The sequence below is a fragment of the Castor canadensis genome, chromosome 17 (genome assembly GCF_047511655.1).
Source record: "Castor canadensis chromosome 17, mCasCan1.hap1v2, whole genome shotgun sequence".
In the NCBI taxonomy this organism is placed as follows: Eukaryota; Metazoa; Chordata; class Mammalia; order Rodentia; family Castoridae; genus Castor; species Castor canadensis.
The window spans coordinates 63,073,869-63,092,382 of record NC_133402.1 but is presented as its reverse complement, the minus strand read 5'-3'; the positions used below and the strand labels follow the sequence as shown (position 1 = coordinate 63,092,382).

General features: G+C 41.2%; 1 protein-coding gene and 1 long non-coding RNA gene across 2 annotated transcripts in view; one reads left to right on the top strand and one right to left on the bottom strand.

The window, feature by feature from the left end:
• Nucleotides 1–18,514, top strand: part of Slc9a9 (solute carrier family 9 member A9) — a 511,055-nt gene that overhangs the window by 412,162 nt on the left and 80,379 nt on the right. The window lies entirely within an intron of this gene.
• Nucleotides 1–18,514, bottom strand: part of LOC141418553 (uncharacterized) — a 149,328-nt gene that overhangs the window by 124,066 nt on the left and 6,748 nt on the right. The window lies entirely within an intron of this gene.

Here is an 18,514-nt window from a genome sequence, read left to right as displayed (position 1 = left end):
GAGACCTGCTTGAGTGAGGGTGTCTTTTGAACAGTCCCAGCAGCCTTTGTCCCAGGGAACCTGGACAGAGCTTTGCATCCTTCTCTCAGGAGCCCATTTTTGTGCTTTTGTTTTAGGCTATAAAAAAAAAAAGAAAAATGAAGGGGTGTGTGAGAATGAATGGGCTGAATAGAGTGGACCTGGTTGTCATGCTGTAGAATAGCACTGCTTTTTTTCCAGGCAGACTTGAATGAGCTTTTTCCCCTGATGGGCAATTTTAAAATTCTAGCAATCAGTGTAAACACAGCAGCTCAGCTATACCTTGCCATGTGATTCCAAGGGCTGAGAAGTCAGGCCTGGCATGCTTCATCATTGTGAGCGGCAGTGAGCAGCCCATCTCTAATCCCAAGCAAGAGCACCATGGAAGAATGGAAAGAATTTGTTTTAAATGGAATGTGTTGGCTCTTTGTAGTGAGTTTTCCACAGCCACAAATCCCTTTCCTTTCAGGGAGAAAATGTCAGTCACAGGGTGATTTTCAACCCCAAAGCCACAACAAACCCTGGGGAGAGGGAGAATTAAGACTAGGGAAAAGAAATTCAAAGAATAGGTGAAGAAGAAGAAGAGGTTCAGATGGAAAGAGAAGGAGAGGATAAATAAATACAGGAAATTTGCATCAGGAATGGATGGAAGGCAAATTAAAGAAATGATTGAAAAAATTAAAAATATACAAAAAGACGAGGGAAGCCAATGGAAGATTGCACAGATAGGCAAAGGTAAAACACAGTGAGAATTAGGAAACAATTGTACAAAAGTGGAGAGTTCCAGTGATGTGGAGGGCAGAGGGTTTCCCAGGTGACTGTTTTGTTTTTCCATAGCTCTTTGGGCTTCAGAGCTTGCTTTGCTCAGTCGGACAGTTGTAAGTTGCCACCATGTGAAAAGCCACTAAAGACCCCTTAGAAGTCCTGGTCTCATTAGGTACCTAAACCTGTCTCTCCAAAAGAAGCTAGTTCTTAGCAGGTTATTGCTGGTTTATAGTCCTGGTGGATTGCTCTTCTAGAAACAGAATTTTCCCTTGCCATTTGTTAGTATCTGATAGCCAAATTTGTAGGGGGTTAAAAGCAGATTGACAGCAAGAAAATGGTAAATCAGAAATGGAATTAAAGATTTTTGTGAAATTATTTTGAAAGTGCTTCAAGGAAGGCTTTGCCATGAAGAAAAGGAATAAAGTGTGAAAAAAATTAACTCAGGGACAAGAAAATGAAAGTTGGAGCCCACTCAGAATTTGAGCTTAGACAGTGGCACTAAATTCAGGTGATGTCATCGCTTTTAGTGTACTTCTCACCAGGGGTTTATTTCCATACCATTAAAGACAGACTAGCAAAAATGAAAGCAGATTTATACTCTCTGTAATATCTCTTCTTGAGGTAATTTGTCCTCTTGTGCATTCATTCTAGAAATTGCACTGCAGCCATCGTGGCACAAATACATTTTCCCTTAGACAACAGAGTTTTTGTATCCTACTTAGACTCTGGATTTATACCTAGCTAGTAGCAAGCCAACCAGTTTCAACTCTGTGGCCTTTTGACTCATCTGTATTTTTAGAGACAAATTATCTACCTGGCATTTGTGCTTATTCTGTTGTCCAGCTAGAACCCAGCTGATATGCCTGCGAACCTCAGAGGTTTGGCCTTGACAGTATAGGGGTGAATTCCCCCACCCTGCAGTCAGGTGGGACCTCAAAGAAACTTTCAGAAGCTGAAAGAAATGGACTGTGCAACTTGGAGCTGTTCAAGCTTCATTTCAGTAAAATCATAACATGCAGATGAAGCATTACAAAGAATTGCTGACAGAACTGGGATGTAGCTCCATGGTAGAGCACTTGCCCACCATGTTTGAGGCTCCTCAGCACTAGAAAAAAAATTATTGATAAAAGAAAAAGAACAGCAACTCAGCCTCAGGGTTATCAGTCAGGATTCTTCAAAGAAACAGAACCAGAACTAACAGAAGTAATTTACATGTGCATATATACATACATTCAGATTTATTTCAAGGACTGCCTCATAAAGACTGCCAAATGCAAAATTTGAAGCGCAGGCTCTCAGTCTAGAAACTGGATCTGGAGCTGATGCTGCAATCTGGAAGAAGAATTCCTTCTTTCTCAAAGAAGCCTCAGTTTTGCATTTAAGGCCATGCAACTGATTGGATGAGGCCCACCCACATTATTGAGGAGTTCCTCCTTCACCTAGACTCAACGATTGCAGATGCTAACCACATCTACAAAATGCTTTAAGAGCATCACTCAAATCAGTTTTCAGCTGAATAACTGTTGACACAGAAAACTAGCCACCACAACCCCCAATTCACATTCAGACCCAAGGATAGAAACCCCTCTTAACTCACCATTGTTGTCAATAAACAAAACACTCTCACGCACATAGATTAGTTTTACCTTTTCAGAGCATTAAGGAAGTCATGCATACATTCCCATAAAAGTTTTCCAAAACGTACAGGGAAAAAATTCTAAAAATTGACATTCAGGGAAGATCACTGGCCATGGGCTGTGTTCAGTGTTGTATATGTAGCATTTCGTTCTACCACCCCAGCTTGAAGGAGTTGGGGGGACCTAGATAATAACAGAAAGGGACTGCTGATTGGGTGGGCCTCCATGCAGCAACCTGGGCTCCCGTGTTCAAGAGCTTTGTTGGAACCTTGTGGTGCCAAAATTGACGATTAATTAAGATCTCAAGACGATTCGATGTGGGCAACAATTCTGAATCATGCAGTGCAAAGAAGAACTTGAGTAATGTGGGGGACGAGAAGGAGTAAATGAGTCTGAGCCCCAGAGCCCTGTCATCAGGCACAATATTTCCTGTATTCCTTTTAGCCACTCTTTTTGGTTTATTTAATTCTTGCTGCCATCCTCTTCGTAATGGAGGAGACAAATTCCCAGATAACTTACGTAACTTTCTTCAGTTTCCATAGCTAGCACAGCCCAATCCCGTGACTGAAGCCCAGATCTCAGCAAAGTCCACAACTGCTCCCACGAGCTTTATCACTGACAATTCCTGTCCCCGACATCTCTTGTGAAACCCATGTCTCCATGTGTTCCTAACACAATGAGTACTTATGATGCCTTCCATGTGTGGTGCAGAGCTCCCATCTCAAACATCTACGAACAATACATGCTGATGACAGTGGTTGGGGTCCTTGCTGATCCCCCAGAGAACACCTTCATGAAGGACGAAGTCCCCAAGTTTCTAAGTCAGATTTTCAACATTTCCAGAGCAGCAAGTCAAATGTGCCACGAACTCCAAGAATGGTTCATTCACATAAGAAATGGACTCCCTCTAGCCAAGCTCAGAGGAGGCCGAAGTGTAAACCAGACACCAAATTCCTAAACCCCATATTCCCAAGGGGAGGAATATCCTTTGCCAGCCATGAGAAGGCCCAAGTCACAATCCTCCTCTGCTCTGCTCCTGGCTCCTGGCCCCACACTCTGGCCTTCCTCATACGCACCATGCGTGCGACAGTGTGCAGGGCCTTGTCCTAGGGCTTCCCGTGGACCTCCAGGGCCTCTTCCCTTCACTTCTTCCATTTAGCTTGTCAGTGAAACCCTCCTGACGCCATTAAATTACCAGTTCACACAGGTACATTCGCCATCCCTCCCTGAGTTAGGCTTTTACTGTAACAGGTGCCACCTCCTGACACACTATGTGCTTTGCTGTCATTGTCTTCTGTAGCCAGGATATATGATCTCTGGAGACTGAGATTTGGGTTTGTGTTTGTCACTGGTATGCCCTCAGAGCACAGAAAAGTGATTTGTTGAATGCATGAATGAATGAATGAATGAGTTGATTAGACAAGCAAGTAATATGTTCTATCCAGAGCACCTTCATTTCAGATACTGAACCAGGAGGAAAAGCCAGTTCATTATCTGAAGGTTACTAAGTGAGTGTGAAAGTAGATAATATCACTATTTTCATCCCAAATACCCATGTAGACAACCCTCTTTCAATGACCCCATAGCCTCACTGTCTCGCTTCCTAAACAGGGACAGTCACTCGCAGACACCTTGGCCCTCGTTGCTTCAGCTGACCTCTTTCCTGTGGTTGGTTCATCCCTTCCTAGCTCCCACCCTATGTAGGAGGAAAGAAACATTTTTCATCCGTCTTATGAATACAACGACCAGAATTTTACAGATTAATTAGAAGTCATTTGATTAATAACACTTCCAAGAGTTCAGTTTCAAGGCTAAGCCTCTAATTAAGGTAACATGGGTATCAATTTCATCTGAAAGGTTTTTTTAAGGTCAAACGCAATCTGACCTCTAGAAGAAAATGATAAATGACCCAGATATTAGACTTAGTAGCTTAGGTTCTATTAGCACAGTTGATGTGACAGAATCAAGCCTGGCTCCAGCACTGAAGCCATGCTCTGTATAGCTGACTTTGAACACGTCATGCATGGCTCCCCAGTCATGTGTTGATTTTATTTGCAATAATCTCAAGATGTTAGGGGCACCTATCATCCTCACTAACAATCTCATACAATGAGGGAGCTAGAGGCTAAAACTGATGCCTCCTTATTCATATTTTAAGACATCAGATCAAATTATTTGCTTAGAGTCACAGATACAGCTGGTGTGGGAATCTTGCATTGCCTTATTCATAGGTGAATAATGATCCTGGTGGACTGTCTGCTTCCTAGTGTCTCTCTCCACCCCTTCATTTATCCTCACTCTCCTTGAGCATGTGTACGTATTGGTCCTACAAATGTGAATGACACAGGGTAAAAAGACAAATGAAAAAAGGCAGCCTAAAATCATTCTTAGCACTTCCCATGTGCTGACATCAACCAAAAATAAGTCATTGATAGTGTGGTTGCAGACAGTTTACACAAGTATAACGAATGCTCAGGGATTACAATGGATTGGTGAGTTGACACCCTAACAAAATTCTGCAAAGCCATGTGGATGGAAACGCCTTCCTATCACTGTTTTAGAATGAGAGTCCACTAAGGCCTTGCCCACAAAATGGAAGGATGTGTGCACTCCTGAAGAATCTAGGAAGGAAAGTGTTGGTCACCAGGCTCCCTCCCATCCCAAGGTATTACAGATTCAACTTCTACTCCAGGACAGGTAAACATGAGTATCAAGGGTTCTTCAAAACAATGCTTGGATTTAAATGTAATGGTATTTTAGTCTTAATTAAAAAAAAGTTTAAAAACACTTCCCGTCCTACAATTTGACAGAATTCATTATATCCCACACAGTCACGCTTATGTGAAATCATAGGTGTGAATTTTGTGAGCAGCAATTTCCATTTTAAATGATGATCCCTGCATTTCAGGCTTTCCCTATTCCATCTCAAAGCAGCCATGAATTATTTATTGGGGTAGTACCATGGCCTTGTGAATGACTTGAGTTTGCCTCACAAAATACTCTCAAAGGAACAAGGAATGTTAGTTCTGTGATCCCTGTGTCCAAAGGAAAGAAAAGGCACATCCAAGGTTGTACAGATGGACTCAGAACTGACATTCATAATCAAAAGAAGAGCAGGTTGAACCCCCCTGAGAAAGCCAAGGACCCTGGGCCATCCAGGTGGTCCATCCACTAAGGTCTGGTAGCATTCATATGTGTGTGATGTCACTGTTGCAAAAGTGCCTGGCATGTCATTGATAGTTTTCATGTGATTACTTCTTTAGTGCTTTGCCAGTCTGGATGTGAGGTGTGTTTTACTTTCATTAGCAAGCAGGAGAGGTAGCTGGGGATACAATCAATCCTTTGTTCAATGGATACTTTAATGAGTGCCCACTATGTGCCAGGCAATCATCTAGGGCCCAGCAGCAGACAAGGTAGGTGGGGTTAACCATCATGAAGTCTTCCTTTCGGCCTCATTGAAATGAGTCACAACTCCAATCCCATTTGAAATCACAGAAGAGAAGACACTGGCTTCACCAGTATTCACTTAAATATGGGGACTTTGTTTAGGGGAGCCATAACTTAAAGTCATTTGTTACAAAATATGATCAGATAACTCCCAAGTGATTTCAGAAAGCACCAAAATTTCAAAATATTTAAGACAAACAAAAGCAAACAGCTTTCTAAAAACTCTCTCTCACTATATTCCCTGATGGCATCCTCACAAGAGTGCAACCCAGTGTTTTAATGGCTTCCCCTGGAAGCTGGCTGTTCTGAGGAGTCGTTCTTACAACTGGGCAGTAGCAGGTTGACCACACTGTCATCCCCTGGTTAGATCATGGGCATTCCGTTTAGCTTTGGGTCATCTTGTCTTCACAGGGGCTACTGCAGAAAGATCTTGTAGCTAGCCCTTGTCTTAGTGCTGAAACGAAGTGAAATTAAAACTCCCTGAAAGAAAACACCAGCTTCCTGGACCCCTGTGTTCTTGTGACTTTTTGGTGAGAAGCAATGCAAGGGAATTTTAACAATGAAACATAAGCTGTCTTTCATTCAGACCATAACTTAGATCTTCCATAATTTCTTCTTCCATCTAATGGAAATCATCCATGCTATCTTCTGTCTTGGCTGAATCCATCAGAAAAGTTGGCTGGTTGCTAAGACAGCATCCCACTGATGGCAACTCATTCACTTGCCTCTCAAATGAAACATTTAATACATTCAAATAGTGTGGTACTCTCAAGACCCCGTGGCCTAAATGTATTGCAATACCTCCTGACTGGAATAAAACTCTCCTGGAGACCTGCCTAAACATAATGGCTCCCCATAGTGACTGTAAAACGTCGTGAGTCCAGAGGTTGCAACTGACTATTCCACAATGGCCCTAAGATCCTAATGAGCTTTGGGATCACTGCATTATTTTTGCCTTTTCCCTTTTCATTGCTAATTTCTCTGTTATAAATAAAAATGCTTTCTCATTTAATCTTAACATTAAGTAAACAGCATAAAACATAGATTTACACAAACAAGAAATAAGAAGGTGCTGCGGAGATAGCACAGTGGTAGAGCCTAGTATGTATAAGTCCTTCGGTTCAATTCCCAGCACCATAAAAAAAAAATGATATCATACAAACCCAGAATGGTGTCTCACACCCATAATCTCAGCTACTCCAGTCTTGGCTACCTAGCCAGACCTTGTCTCAAAACAAACAGAAAAAAAAGGAAAGAAATCAGAAGATAACTCCTCTCTCATAGAAAATGAATTAGTCACAAAATAAATTCCTTTAAACTCAATACCAAAGAAATATATTGAGTATTCTTTCAATGCAAAGCACTACATTAAACTTTCCAAACTCCTTCATTAATTGATAGACCAAGGAAAATTGTTTTTATCACATCTTTATTAAGAGCCTTCCATGTGCCCATCACCATCCTGGTAGTGGAGACACTGCTGCCATGGACAAATTCTCACAGAGCTTACATTCCAATATGGTTCTGATTTCAAATTTCTGTTTTGCAGATGTCTTTTCAGAAACGCATGCATGGAATAAAGAAAGACACTCCACAATTGTTTTTAGTCAACTAGAGGAAGGTCTGGGTTAGCAGTAAGGAATTATTGACTTGCTAACATGGCTAGCTGCTACTGCTTACATAACTTTAGCAAAGTTATTTACCTTCTCTGTGCCCCAGTCTCCCATCTGAGGACTATGGATAATACAGGTTCCTACTTCGGAGGCTTGTTTTCATAATTTAAACAAAATTAACACAAAGCATTTAAAACAGTGTTCCATAAATGTTAGCATTATCTTTACTACCTATTGATACCACATCCTCTTAAAGAAAAACACCAGAGGTCATGTATTTAATATTCATTGTCATTTACTATGTGTGAGTGACCCAAATTTCCATATTTTATACTCTGGCAATAGTTTTTAGTTGCAACTGCTATATTTTAATACCATAAGAAGGCTGCTGGAGGTGTGGCTCAAGTGGTAGAGAACCTGCCTATCAAGAGCAAAGCCCCGAGTTCAAACCCAGTGCAAAGAAAACAAATACCATAAGAAAATCTTCAGTCTCCATAAACAAAAACTTCTCTGTGGCTGTAAGTCAGGCATAATTCTTATTTGATCTTGAGCCAGTGACTGTAGCTGGATGCTAAGCTATTCTTTTGTGCCCTCTGTTCTGCATGTGCAATTGTTTCATTTATGGTTTTTCTAAGTTATGGTCCATCATCCCACAGTTATTTTTCCGGAAATTACACCACAGATAGCAATTTTGACTTGATAGAGAAGTACGGCAATTTTTCTCTCCCACAATGGAAGCAATATCAGCCTTTTATGATAATTATTCTTCCCGTGCCTTCCCATGATAAAGGAAACCTTTCAATTGTACCTTTCAGGTGAGGCTGTGGTGTTTTGTCATTAGCAGTATGATGTTCCATTAAGGATGTCTACGTCAGTATCGGATCATTTCATTAGAAAACAAGGAGAAGGAAAAATGCTAATGCTTACAAAAACACACCTATTACCTTCACGTTGTCAGTACTGAGTTTAGTTTTAATATTTCTTATTGGATCTTTCTTGATCTGGGAAAAGGAGTCTTTTGGTTAAATTTTCTTTAATTGTTACTTAGTCACTCCTGCTCAAGTGTAGCAGCCAAGGTATCTGCAGGCTGCCAACAAATTCCTGAGCTACCCAAGACACATTATCAGCAGGGACCCGGGCTACAGGCTGCACGTATTGTCACCTGACAGTGGCACCATCTTGGGTCTCCCTGCTGGACCGTGGTTCTTCATTACCTGTCCATGTAAAGCTGTCATGGACACCACACAGAGCGTGCCGGCAGGTGTGGCCCTGCCTTAATTAAGGTTTATTCACAGGGTAGCTAGATGACGATCCATTTGCAACATCTATCAAACCACCTCATAAAGAAGAGCAGGCAAAGAGATGAGTGCTGACAGTTAAAGGAAGACAAGCCTGATGGAGAAGTAAACACTATTCTTCCAGTCATGTGGGAAAGAGTCCTTGGAGGGACTGGGATTTCCTAACATGAAATGAAATAAAGAGAGGGAGGAAGAGCATTCAGAGCGGAGAGGATAACGTGGGGAAGATCCTATGAAGGTGTGGCGAGAAAGGGAATGAAGGAGAGCCTGAGAAAGTCTGCAGGGCACAGAATCAGACGGAAGAGAAGGAGGCAGTCTCTAGAGGCTGCGTGTAAACCCTTGAAGCAAAGCAGGAGACTCATTCCCAAAGCCTGGTGTAATCAGAATTCTCTCTCATTGGTATTAATTTTATGTTTTTGTTTGGTGGCTCCAATGGCTAAAGATAGAGTGATATGTCACAAGCTAGTGTCCTTTAAAGTTTCTTTTTTGTCACAAATCTGATTCATTCCTGTGACAGTCATTTATCAGGTTTCTACACACTTAATGCTTCCAATACTGAGTTTAGTTTTAATATTTCTCCCTCCCCCCCCCCGGTAGAAAATAAGTTTCTGTTTACATTTTCTTCAGTTGTTTTAAATGAATTTAGCTTCAGTACTTCTTCCTTAGGAAAAAATATATGTCTTCTCAAGAGGCAGAGCCTCCAAACCTAATCACCTCCCAAAGAACCCCACCCCTCAATGCCATCACCTAGTGGGATAAATGGACACGAGCATTCAAACCAGAGCAAGAGTTACAGCTTTGGAGAACTAGGAAGCTGTACAGAGAGAACCTGGGAACTGGGGGAGGATAACAAGTCAGAATCTGTCAGGAGCAAGAATGAGGGTATGAGGGGCTTTCTGGTCACAGAAACAGCTCATGCAAAACAGGACATGGGGCATTTGGAAAAAGGCAAGAGTTCCAGTGCAACTGGTAGGAATTGAGATGGGATGTTTAGCCCTGGCACAAAGACTGTCCCAGTGGCATGGTCAAGACAACGGATTTATTTCTGGACAGCAGGAGACCAATGAAGCACTTTAAGCACAGTCTCATGGTGCAATTAGTTGTGATAAAGGGAACTAGTGGCCCCTGGGGAAGGTGGTGTGACAGGGGGACAAGGATAAACTGAAAAGAATCCAGTTGCTCCCAAAAAAACCCACCCATTTTTTTATGTGGATGAAAACAGGACAGGAATGTTCGCATTCCAACTTAAAAGATGTTTTGGGATACTCGCCATGGGTTCTAGAACACAAATGTGTTAAAATACAGAAGCATCATTCCATTTCCCGCTAGTGAAAATGACCAGTGGTGGAATTATTATCAGGGCCTGGGTCATCTAACAGATGCTTTTCCAGCTGAAGACCCCAATCCATGTCTCAGCTAATTTTCTGGTATTTAATCAGCTACCCATAGTCAGAACCTGAAGAATTGCTGACAAACATTTCAACTAAACTAATTGAAAATACTTGAATTAAAATGTACATTCAAATGAAAAGCTGCCTTTTGTTCCTAACTTGCTAAACTGGAATGACACCAGTACCCCATCTATAACTAGCTTCCTGGGGCAACCTCTTGCCCATAGTTACTGGCACTGTGAGCTTTTAAATACCAGGGAAGAAGACCAGAAAAGCTAACCTTTTTCCAAAGGAAACAGATGCATCCTGAAATCAATGACTTTGACATCCCTTAAAATCATTTCCTTGGAATTCCTTGAAATCCTCCAGTGGATTGGGTGTCACTGACCTGTTGCTGGTAAACATGGGCAAGACTTATTCCTAGTGCATGCAGTTCACTAGGCAAACCTGTTCCTGATCCAAAACTAGCTAGAACAGGAAAGACTGTGACAGCCTCTCCCTGCTATTCCCCAGCAACTGCAAACACCTCTTCCCACATCCCTCACTACCGCCCAGCCCTTGGGTTGCAGGTGCCATGCCCTTTGGCTTTCCTTCCCCAGCTTCACATAGACACCAACTCATGCTCTTCACTCATGTTCTTTATTCCAAAGCATCATGGGAGTTAGTCAAAATAGGCTGGCTGCATGCACCACAGGCCCTGAGTGTTGAAGGACGAAGGGATCCCCAAGTATTTTAGGCAGGTACCCCCTGTCTTACCCAGGTCCAACAGCACATGCTCAGAAGCCTGAGCTTTAACTAGTTTAACCATTTTTTCCCTTTTTTTAAAATGTGTAGTCTGAAGTCCTCAGGCCTTCTCTGAACTGAAATGTTCAGAAGATGCGCATTGTGGTAACTGGCAATTGTACAGGCACTTTGCAAACGTCAAGTGGTTCATAAAGTTGAAATGATCCCAAATTCAGTGGCAGGTTTATAAGCCTGAAGGCCCTCAGACTCACTATGCAGGTATAAACAAAGAGTTTATTACATTTTTACTATTTTTTTAAATCCTAGCTGATTACGTGATGAGCACATAAGTCTCCTCTCAGTCTTCAGATGTGACTTATTGAGAAATCTTCCCCCTCAGGTCTTCAGCTCCCACAGATCTCACTCTTCAAAGATGTCCCAGTGTGGAACACACACTCCCCTCCCTTCAAGTCAGCTCTCTGAGAATCCCTGCCCTGGCGCATCATGGCAAGCAGGGGAGCAGATCTCTCTGCAGAGCCTCTTCCTTCCTGGCCCAGCCTTCTGGGAAATATCTGTGTTCCTGATAGGAACTACAGATTAAAATCCTGGCGGACCTATCTCTCCTGCTCACCCAGACTTTCACAAATCATTGAAAATGTTGTCAGTCCATTTAGAAGAGGCAGATAAGATTTAGATCAGAGTTTTTCAAACTGCTCTTCAGGACTCATTAGTGGTTCTCAAAATTAATTTAGTGGGCTCCTAACCAGAACTTTTTAATAAATGAAGTACATTTTAGAATTAGAAGTAAATGTCTTGTGACACTCATTTCAAGACGTGTGTGTGGGTATGTGGACACTTGGTTGTGATATAAAATGTGTTTCTTAATATGATCGTGTGCAAAGGGCTTTAAAACCTTGGTCTATGCTGGCATCAGGACCTTATGCAATGATTTTAGTGCCCAGCAAGTTGGACAAGGAGCTGTCGAGCTCAGAGAAGAGAGAGAGCCATCAATTCTTTATTTTGGAAAACTGCAGAATTCTTTATTTTGGAAGAGTTTTATCAAAGTAGAATTTGACAAGTAGAAACTTGACAAGTGAAAACAGGAGGGCCAGATGAAGGAGAAAGAAAAACAACATGGAGGTGGTGTAGAGCAATGGGTTGCAAGATCCAGTCCTGCCTCGGCTCTGTAGCTATGGAACCTTAGGGTTCACACTCAACCTGCCCTGAGTTACTGTTTTCCAATATGCAAAATAAATATGGTTGCATCTGCCATGAAGAGAAACTGTAATGTCCAAATGGAGCGAAAACACACTGAAAACTATCAAGTACAAAACACCAGTTATGCACATTGATTTTTTTTCTAGACAAAGCAAAGGTCACCAGGAAAGGTGAGAAGGAGGGAAAGGATTATGTGTGCCTGGAATAATGGGAGGATTAGCACATTTAGGGTTAGCTGTCAGAGAAGGAGAGACTACAAAGCTGCTTTAGAGAAATTTGTAAAGATTTTGAGTATCGGGGAAGATGTCTGGATTTGATTCAGTAGATAATGAAGAATCAGGTGGTTTGTAGACACAGGAGTGACAAACAGTTGTTTTAGAAAGAGCGATCTAACAGCATTGATTAGGGAGAAGTCACAGGGTTCTGAATTATGATAGTTACAATAGGAATAGAAAGAAAAGAGACAAATGCTTGAAAACTCTGGCCCCAAATTCTCACAGTCTGGTCGGTATTATTGGAGTGATAAGGGTTACAGACAAAAGGGCCAGGCAGGGGCCAGCTGTAGGAATTGGGGAGAGCAGGGAACTGGGGGATGCAGGCTTGATGACTGTTGGTAAGCTTATGGCAGTCACAGCAGCAGGGAAGGTAGACAGACTACTCTTTGGGGGAGAAGATGAGAGGGATGATTTGCCCCAGGTAGAACCCTGTTCATGTGAACCTGCTCCATTTTCTCGCTGAGCCTGTTCTTTTAGGGGAATAAACAAGCCACTTGCTCAGTCTTGCCTCACAGATGGAGTTCTCAAGACCTCTGAGTGAACTTGTTTTTTCTCTTTGAGCTGCTCTCTCATAGAGAAATGCTCCACAATTAATATCCTACTCCATATCCTAGTCAAAAAGAGGCAGAACATTTATTTTAAGATTTTGTGCTAATTTGGTCTCATCAACCTGTCTTCTCCCAGTAGATCTCACTTAAATTAACCCCAGGCTAACTTTTGTTGTAAATGCAGCACTGCTGTACCACATCCTACCACGTCAAGTTCAAACTCATTAGCCTGAGCAGCACAGAGCACGAGTCAAACAGCTTAGTTCAGATCTTTGTCACTTACTAGCTGGGTGACATGAGGAAAATTACTTGAACTCCCTAAACCTTGATCTCCTGATCTGTAAATCAGGGATCATGACAACGATAATACCACCTAGCTTGCAGGATGTTGGTGAGATTCATACTTTTATACTCAGCACAATGCTTAGGAAAAAAATAGGCCCGTAATAAAGGACTGGTTTGTTATTTTTCTAGGGTTATACGGATGCGTCTGCTTCACAAGTACACCCTGCAGCTGCTCCCTAGTTCCATGGGAAGAGCCCTAGGTTCTGACAAGGAGAGAAGCTTCCAGGCTGGCCCAGCAGGTCCTGCCCTGCAGGACCAAAGGGTTCTCATGCTCCTCTCCTATCTGGTCAACACCTTTGCCCAGCTACAACTCTTCAGGCAAAATAACTTTGTTCAGCTCAATTTGGTCTGAAAAAATGCCAAGTATCCCACAAGAATAACAGGCAAAGCTGGGATAACTGCATGCACAATTCTCTGATCTCCAAGTAGCTAGGGGCTGGGGGGGAGTGGATCCTAATGACTGCAATCAGCAGAAGCCTGTAGCAGCTGACCCATGACCAAGAGAATAGATTTCATCTGGTCATGAAAATAAGCTGCCTATTTTTCTATCATAAAATGTGACTGTAAGTATTACACACAAGCTCCTATTAGTTAAGTGAATGGTGTGTTCATTGTAAGAAAATTTAGGTATTTTTCAACTCAACTAAAAATCACATTCAAGGAACATGCAATTGTGACCCAGAGGTCACCAGAACGGGAGCAAAAGAGGTAGCTTTGAGCCCACTCGTTGCCCACCATGTGAGTGTAACCATTCCCTAAGTCCTATTTCCTCATCTGTAAATTAAAGGGAAATGCCTTTCCTGATCTTTAGTCACAAAAGCAACTTCCCTAACCCAAGGCAGTCTACACACAAGTTCAAGATCCCCAACAGCCTTGTGAACCCATGTCCTTATCAGGCTTTCTCCATGCTTTTCAGTTGGCTGAGAAACTCCCTCACTTTTCTGTTAGTCAACCAAAATCATATTCCCTACAGAAGTGCTTTAATCTGTGAGAATTTGGCCTCTTACTGGCCAAACAAAAGCTACCTTTATCAAAAGGAATACATATTGTCCCATGGTTTTATGTGAAGAAAGGAGCAAGATTCCTGGCTCTCTGTTACACACTTCAAATCTGTTTTCCAGAAATATGGTGCACTTGTCATGTGTTCAACAAAATGTAATAGCTCTGTTCAACAGCATGTAGTAAAATGAAGGTGCTTTCTTAGGTGACCAGGAAGTAAAGAATGGATGCAGTAACTCTCTGTGATTCAGCCATAGGAAGCACACATGAATATGGAAGAAATGAATGGGATAAAGCCTAATGTGCCACCATCGATAACTCTTTGACTTCATATCTAGCCCCCAATATGACATGCTTTTGCCTTTTTCCTAGCAGAAACAACAAAGCAAGCAATCTTACCTTGCTCCTGACATGCAGGCAGCTATTCTGTGAAAGTCCTTACAAATATTGTCACCTTACAAATATTTTTCCTCATTGCCTTCCCTTCATCATCTTGATCTGGGAATAATCCCTTTAAGAAAGAGTGAGAAATAGCTGCTTACTCATAGGTTATCTGTGTCTACAATAGATCCCAAGTATTTGGAAGAAAGGGTTGAAAAGACATCTATCCCAAGTCAAATAGGATGGCAGTGGATGAGAGTGGGCAGGTGGCAATGTGGGTGGTAAGGAGGAAGCTGGAGCTAAGCAAAGCTAGTTCTAAAATCCAGAGCAAGGGACTTCCCTATCCCGAGGTCATTTTCCTGTCCTGTGCCTTGTAACTCTGGACCACAAATAAATGTATTTTCTGTTGGACTTCCCATGAAGCCAGAAATAGCTGCATTTCCTTATGACAAATTCTCTTTGGGAAAGTTTTAATTTTATTCTCATTTCTTCACTTACCTGTTTCCTTTGAACAATCTTCTTGGTTTCCCCTTCCATCTTTCTCGTCACTCCCTTTGCTAATGAAAACTATTCTTGCTCCTTAACAACACTTAGTTGAATATATGATTAAGTCATACATAAGGCCCCTTCTCTATTAAAGCCATAAGTGACTGGTTGCTATGCTTGAAGACCACTGAGCCAGCACACAGACAAATTCAATATGATTTTTAAAACAGCTTGGCTGTTCCTTGCTGAGAAAAACCTGAACCATCATCCCAAGGTTCATTCATCAGCACATCCTGGGGTTCGAGCCCACTGCTTCAATGTGTGTCTCCTCCCAGACCCAACTTCAGGTCTTTGAATTGTTTGGTGCTTTTTGTTTATTTGAGATTTTCTTGGTGACAAAGAAAATTCCATTTCCTTTCATTTGCTTCTCTGAAATAACTAGTCATATTCCTTTCTGGAAAAAGAAGAAAGGGTAGACCTGCCCTTAACTGTGACCGAACTTATTATTTGATGAAGGAAATTGATGAGTCAGGGGAAAAAATTTTGTAAAGTTTGACTATAAATCCATTTCCTCGCTATTTTTTCTACATAGTGCTTTATTCTTTCCTTTTTCATATCATCCAATGATTTTAATAAAAAAATAATGTAAAATTAAAAGGCTCAGCTTTTATTTCACTGAGAGTACTGGAAAAATTAAATGAGGTTCCCGTTTGAGTAAAATTATAATTTTTATCCTGTCTTGCTTTCATCCTTATCTGGACTACAATTCATTATATGCAGTTGTCTTCCTTTACCATTAGTCAAGTGAAAAGATAGAGCTTTTTTTCCATAAATTTATTATGCTGAGATATTTGCAACCAGCACATAGAGAGAAATCTATATTCAGATAAGAACATATATAAGCCTGGGCTTGTCTGGAACTTATTTTGTCTGTGGTTGGGCCTCCTACAAATTTGAGGGGAGAAAGAGATGTTCAAATTGGACTTCATTCTCTTTTTCCCTTTAGCTTAATCAAAAAGAAATTCTTTTTATTCAGTGGCTGTAACAATTTATAACTTTAAAAAAGATGTGTTTTTCCTCCTTCTATATGGACACCTGTATTAAAGGTGACATATGTTCATATGATAAAATGAGATCCTTCTTCAAGCTAATAGGCCCCAGTTCACCAAGGTCCATCCTTTGTCCACTTTCCTATTTGTCCAGGTGTGAACCCGTGCTCCATGACTTCAGTAACACCCTTCAAACATTCCAGATTCCATCACCTTTTTTGTTACATCCATCTGGAAAAGCCCCAAGCCTAACACTTGGTTTTGGGGGAAGCCATCTCTGAGTAGATGAGTCCTGGTGAAGAGAGTTACACATGTGAGGACTGGTTTCCTTATAAACTATTCTTCGTCAACTTCAAATTGACCCATATGACCCAATTATCCTACATCCCACCATCATTTTTCATTTTGACTACTTTTCCAAACCTATTTCTACTTTCCTGAAATCTCCAGCCCTCCAACCTCTCTTCTCACTCTCAACAACTGATCCTACTCCTACTTTATTGAAAACATGGAAGACGTTGGGTGGCAACCCTTCCTATCAATCAACCAAACATCAAAGCCAATCTACCTCTACACTTTATCTTTTCTTACATTTCATCTCAACCAAATCCCCTGAAATGACTTTTAAATGCATAAATCTTAAGCATTTAACAACAACCCCATAAGTGGTGACTCCACAACCCATCTGCATCACCTTTATCACCTTCCTTTCAGAGGTAAACTCAGAAGAGTTGATCATATCATCTCTCTACATTTGCTCTCTCCTTCTACTCACTCCTCACCCACTTACCTGGCTCTCCCCTCAGCCACTTTGCTAAAGCAGTTTTTTAGGTCCACAGTGACCACTGTGTCATTAAACCAGATTGGTATTTTTCAATTCTTTTCTGGAGCGTGTGATACTGCTGATTGCACCTGCCCTTGTCTTCCCTAACATAGTGTTGTTTTTGAGTTTTTTCCTGCTTCTCTGGACAATCATTTTCAAGCTCATCTTCCTTTGTCCATTAAATACTGGAGTTAATTAAGGTTCTATTCAATGCTCTCTTCCCTTTTTACTAAATTATCTACCCCTAGGTGATTTCATTATATCCTTGGATTAAAATAACTTGGTAACAGGTGAATCATACATTTATACCTCAGTCAATCCCTGGACACCTAAATGCAACTGACTTCTTATCTCTGCTTGCATGTACCAAAGACACATCACAGTCATATCCAAAACTAAGCACAGTACTCCCTCCATTCTGCTATTCAAACAAAGAGCTCCAGAGTAACGGATACCCTCCCCCACAACCAGATGTTATGTAAATCGTCATTTGCGCATTTCTTCAGAATCTACGCTCAAGGGAACTACTGTAGAATATTATGATTCTTATTATCATTTGGGTGCTTTTTATAAAAGAACTACTTAATACTTTTTTCCCCTTCAACACAGTAAAACATGAAATAATTATAAGTGAGGAAATGATGTAAGTGTAAAATACTGCACAGGGTCAAGCATTTTTAGAAAAAAAAAAAACAATTACTTGCCAGGAAACATTTTGTTTTCTCAGAAACACCATTAATAGTGGGCACCATTCTCGTTGTCTCAAGGTCAGAGTCACTAGATTACACAGAATTGAGACACATAAGGACTTCCAGCTGTATCAAGAACTTCAAAAAGTCTATATGGCTCAATGTCTCACCTTCTTAGATACATATATTTCTTACACATGGTGGAATTCTGGTTAACATTGCGATCATCAAATCTGGTGAACGAGCATCTTCACATTAGACCTCTCAAAAGCAGGTCAGAAACTTGGCCTATAAAAGAGACATCTCTTAATATAGTTAAAAATATTACCTTTCGTTCTAAGCAGAAAGCACTAAACAAATGCTTTGCCCTATTCTCTTTTGATTATTTGTACACTTCGCAGGCTCATGAAACTTTGAAGATAAATGCATCAGGATTTTGAATTCTTTGGGAAAATGAAAGTTGCATTTTTGCAAATAAACTCTTGTATCCATATTGAAAGCTCATTGTCACAGGCACTTCCCCAAATAACAGGCCTCCCTCTGCCAATACACAAAGCAACACCCCACCCCTGTCAGTTAATAATGGGCTTGACTAATTATTAACCTGAGCAGCAGATGACATCAGAGAAAACTGGCATGAAATCCATCCATTTAATGAAGCTAATTTACACGATTCTTCCCCTGCTGTTCCTTTTGTAAATAATCTTTCATTTAAATAATTTCCAGCCCAAAAGCTAGAATCATAATTATTCCAGGAGTTACATGGGCTTCGTGGGTTAGCCATTCTTTCAGCCATAATTTGCAAGCTG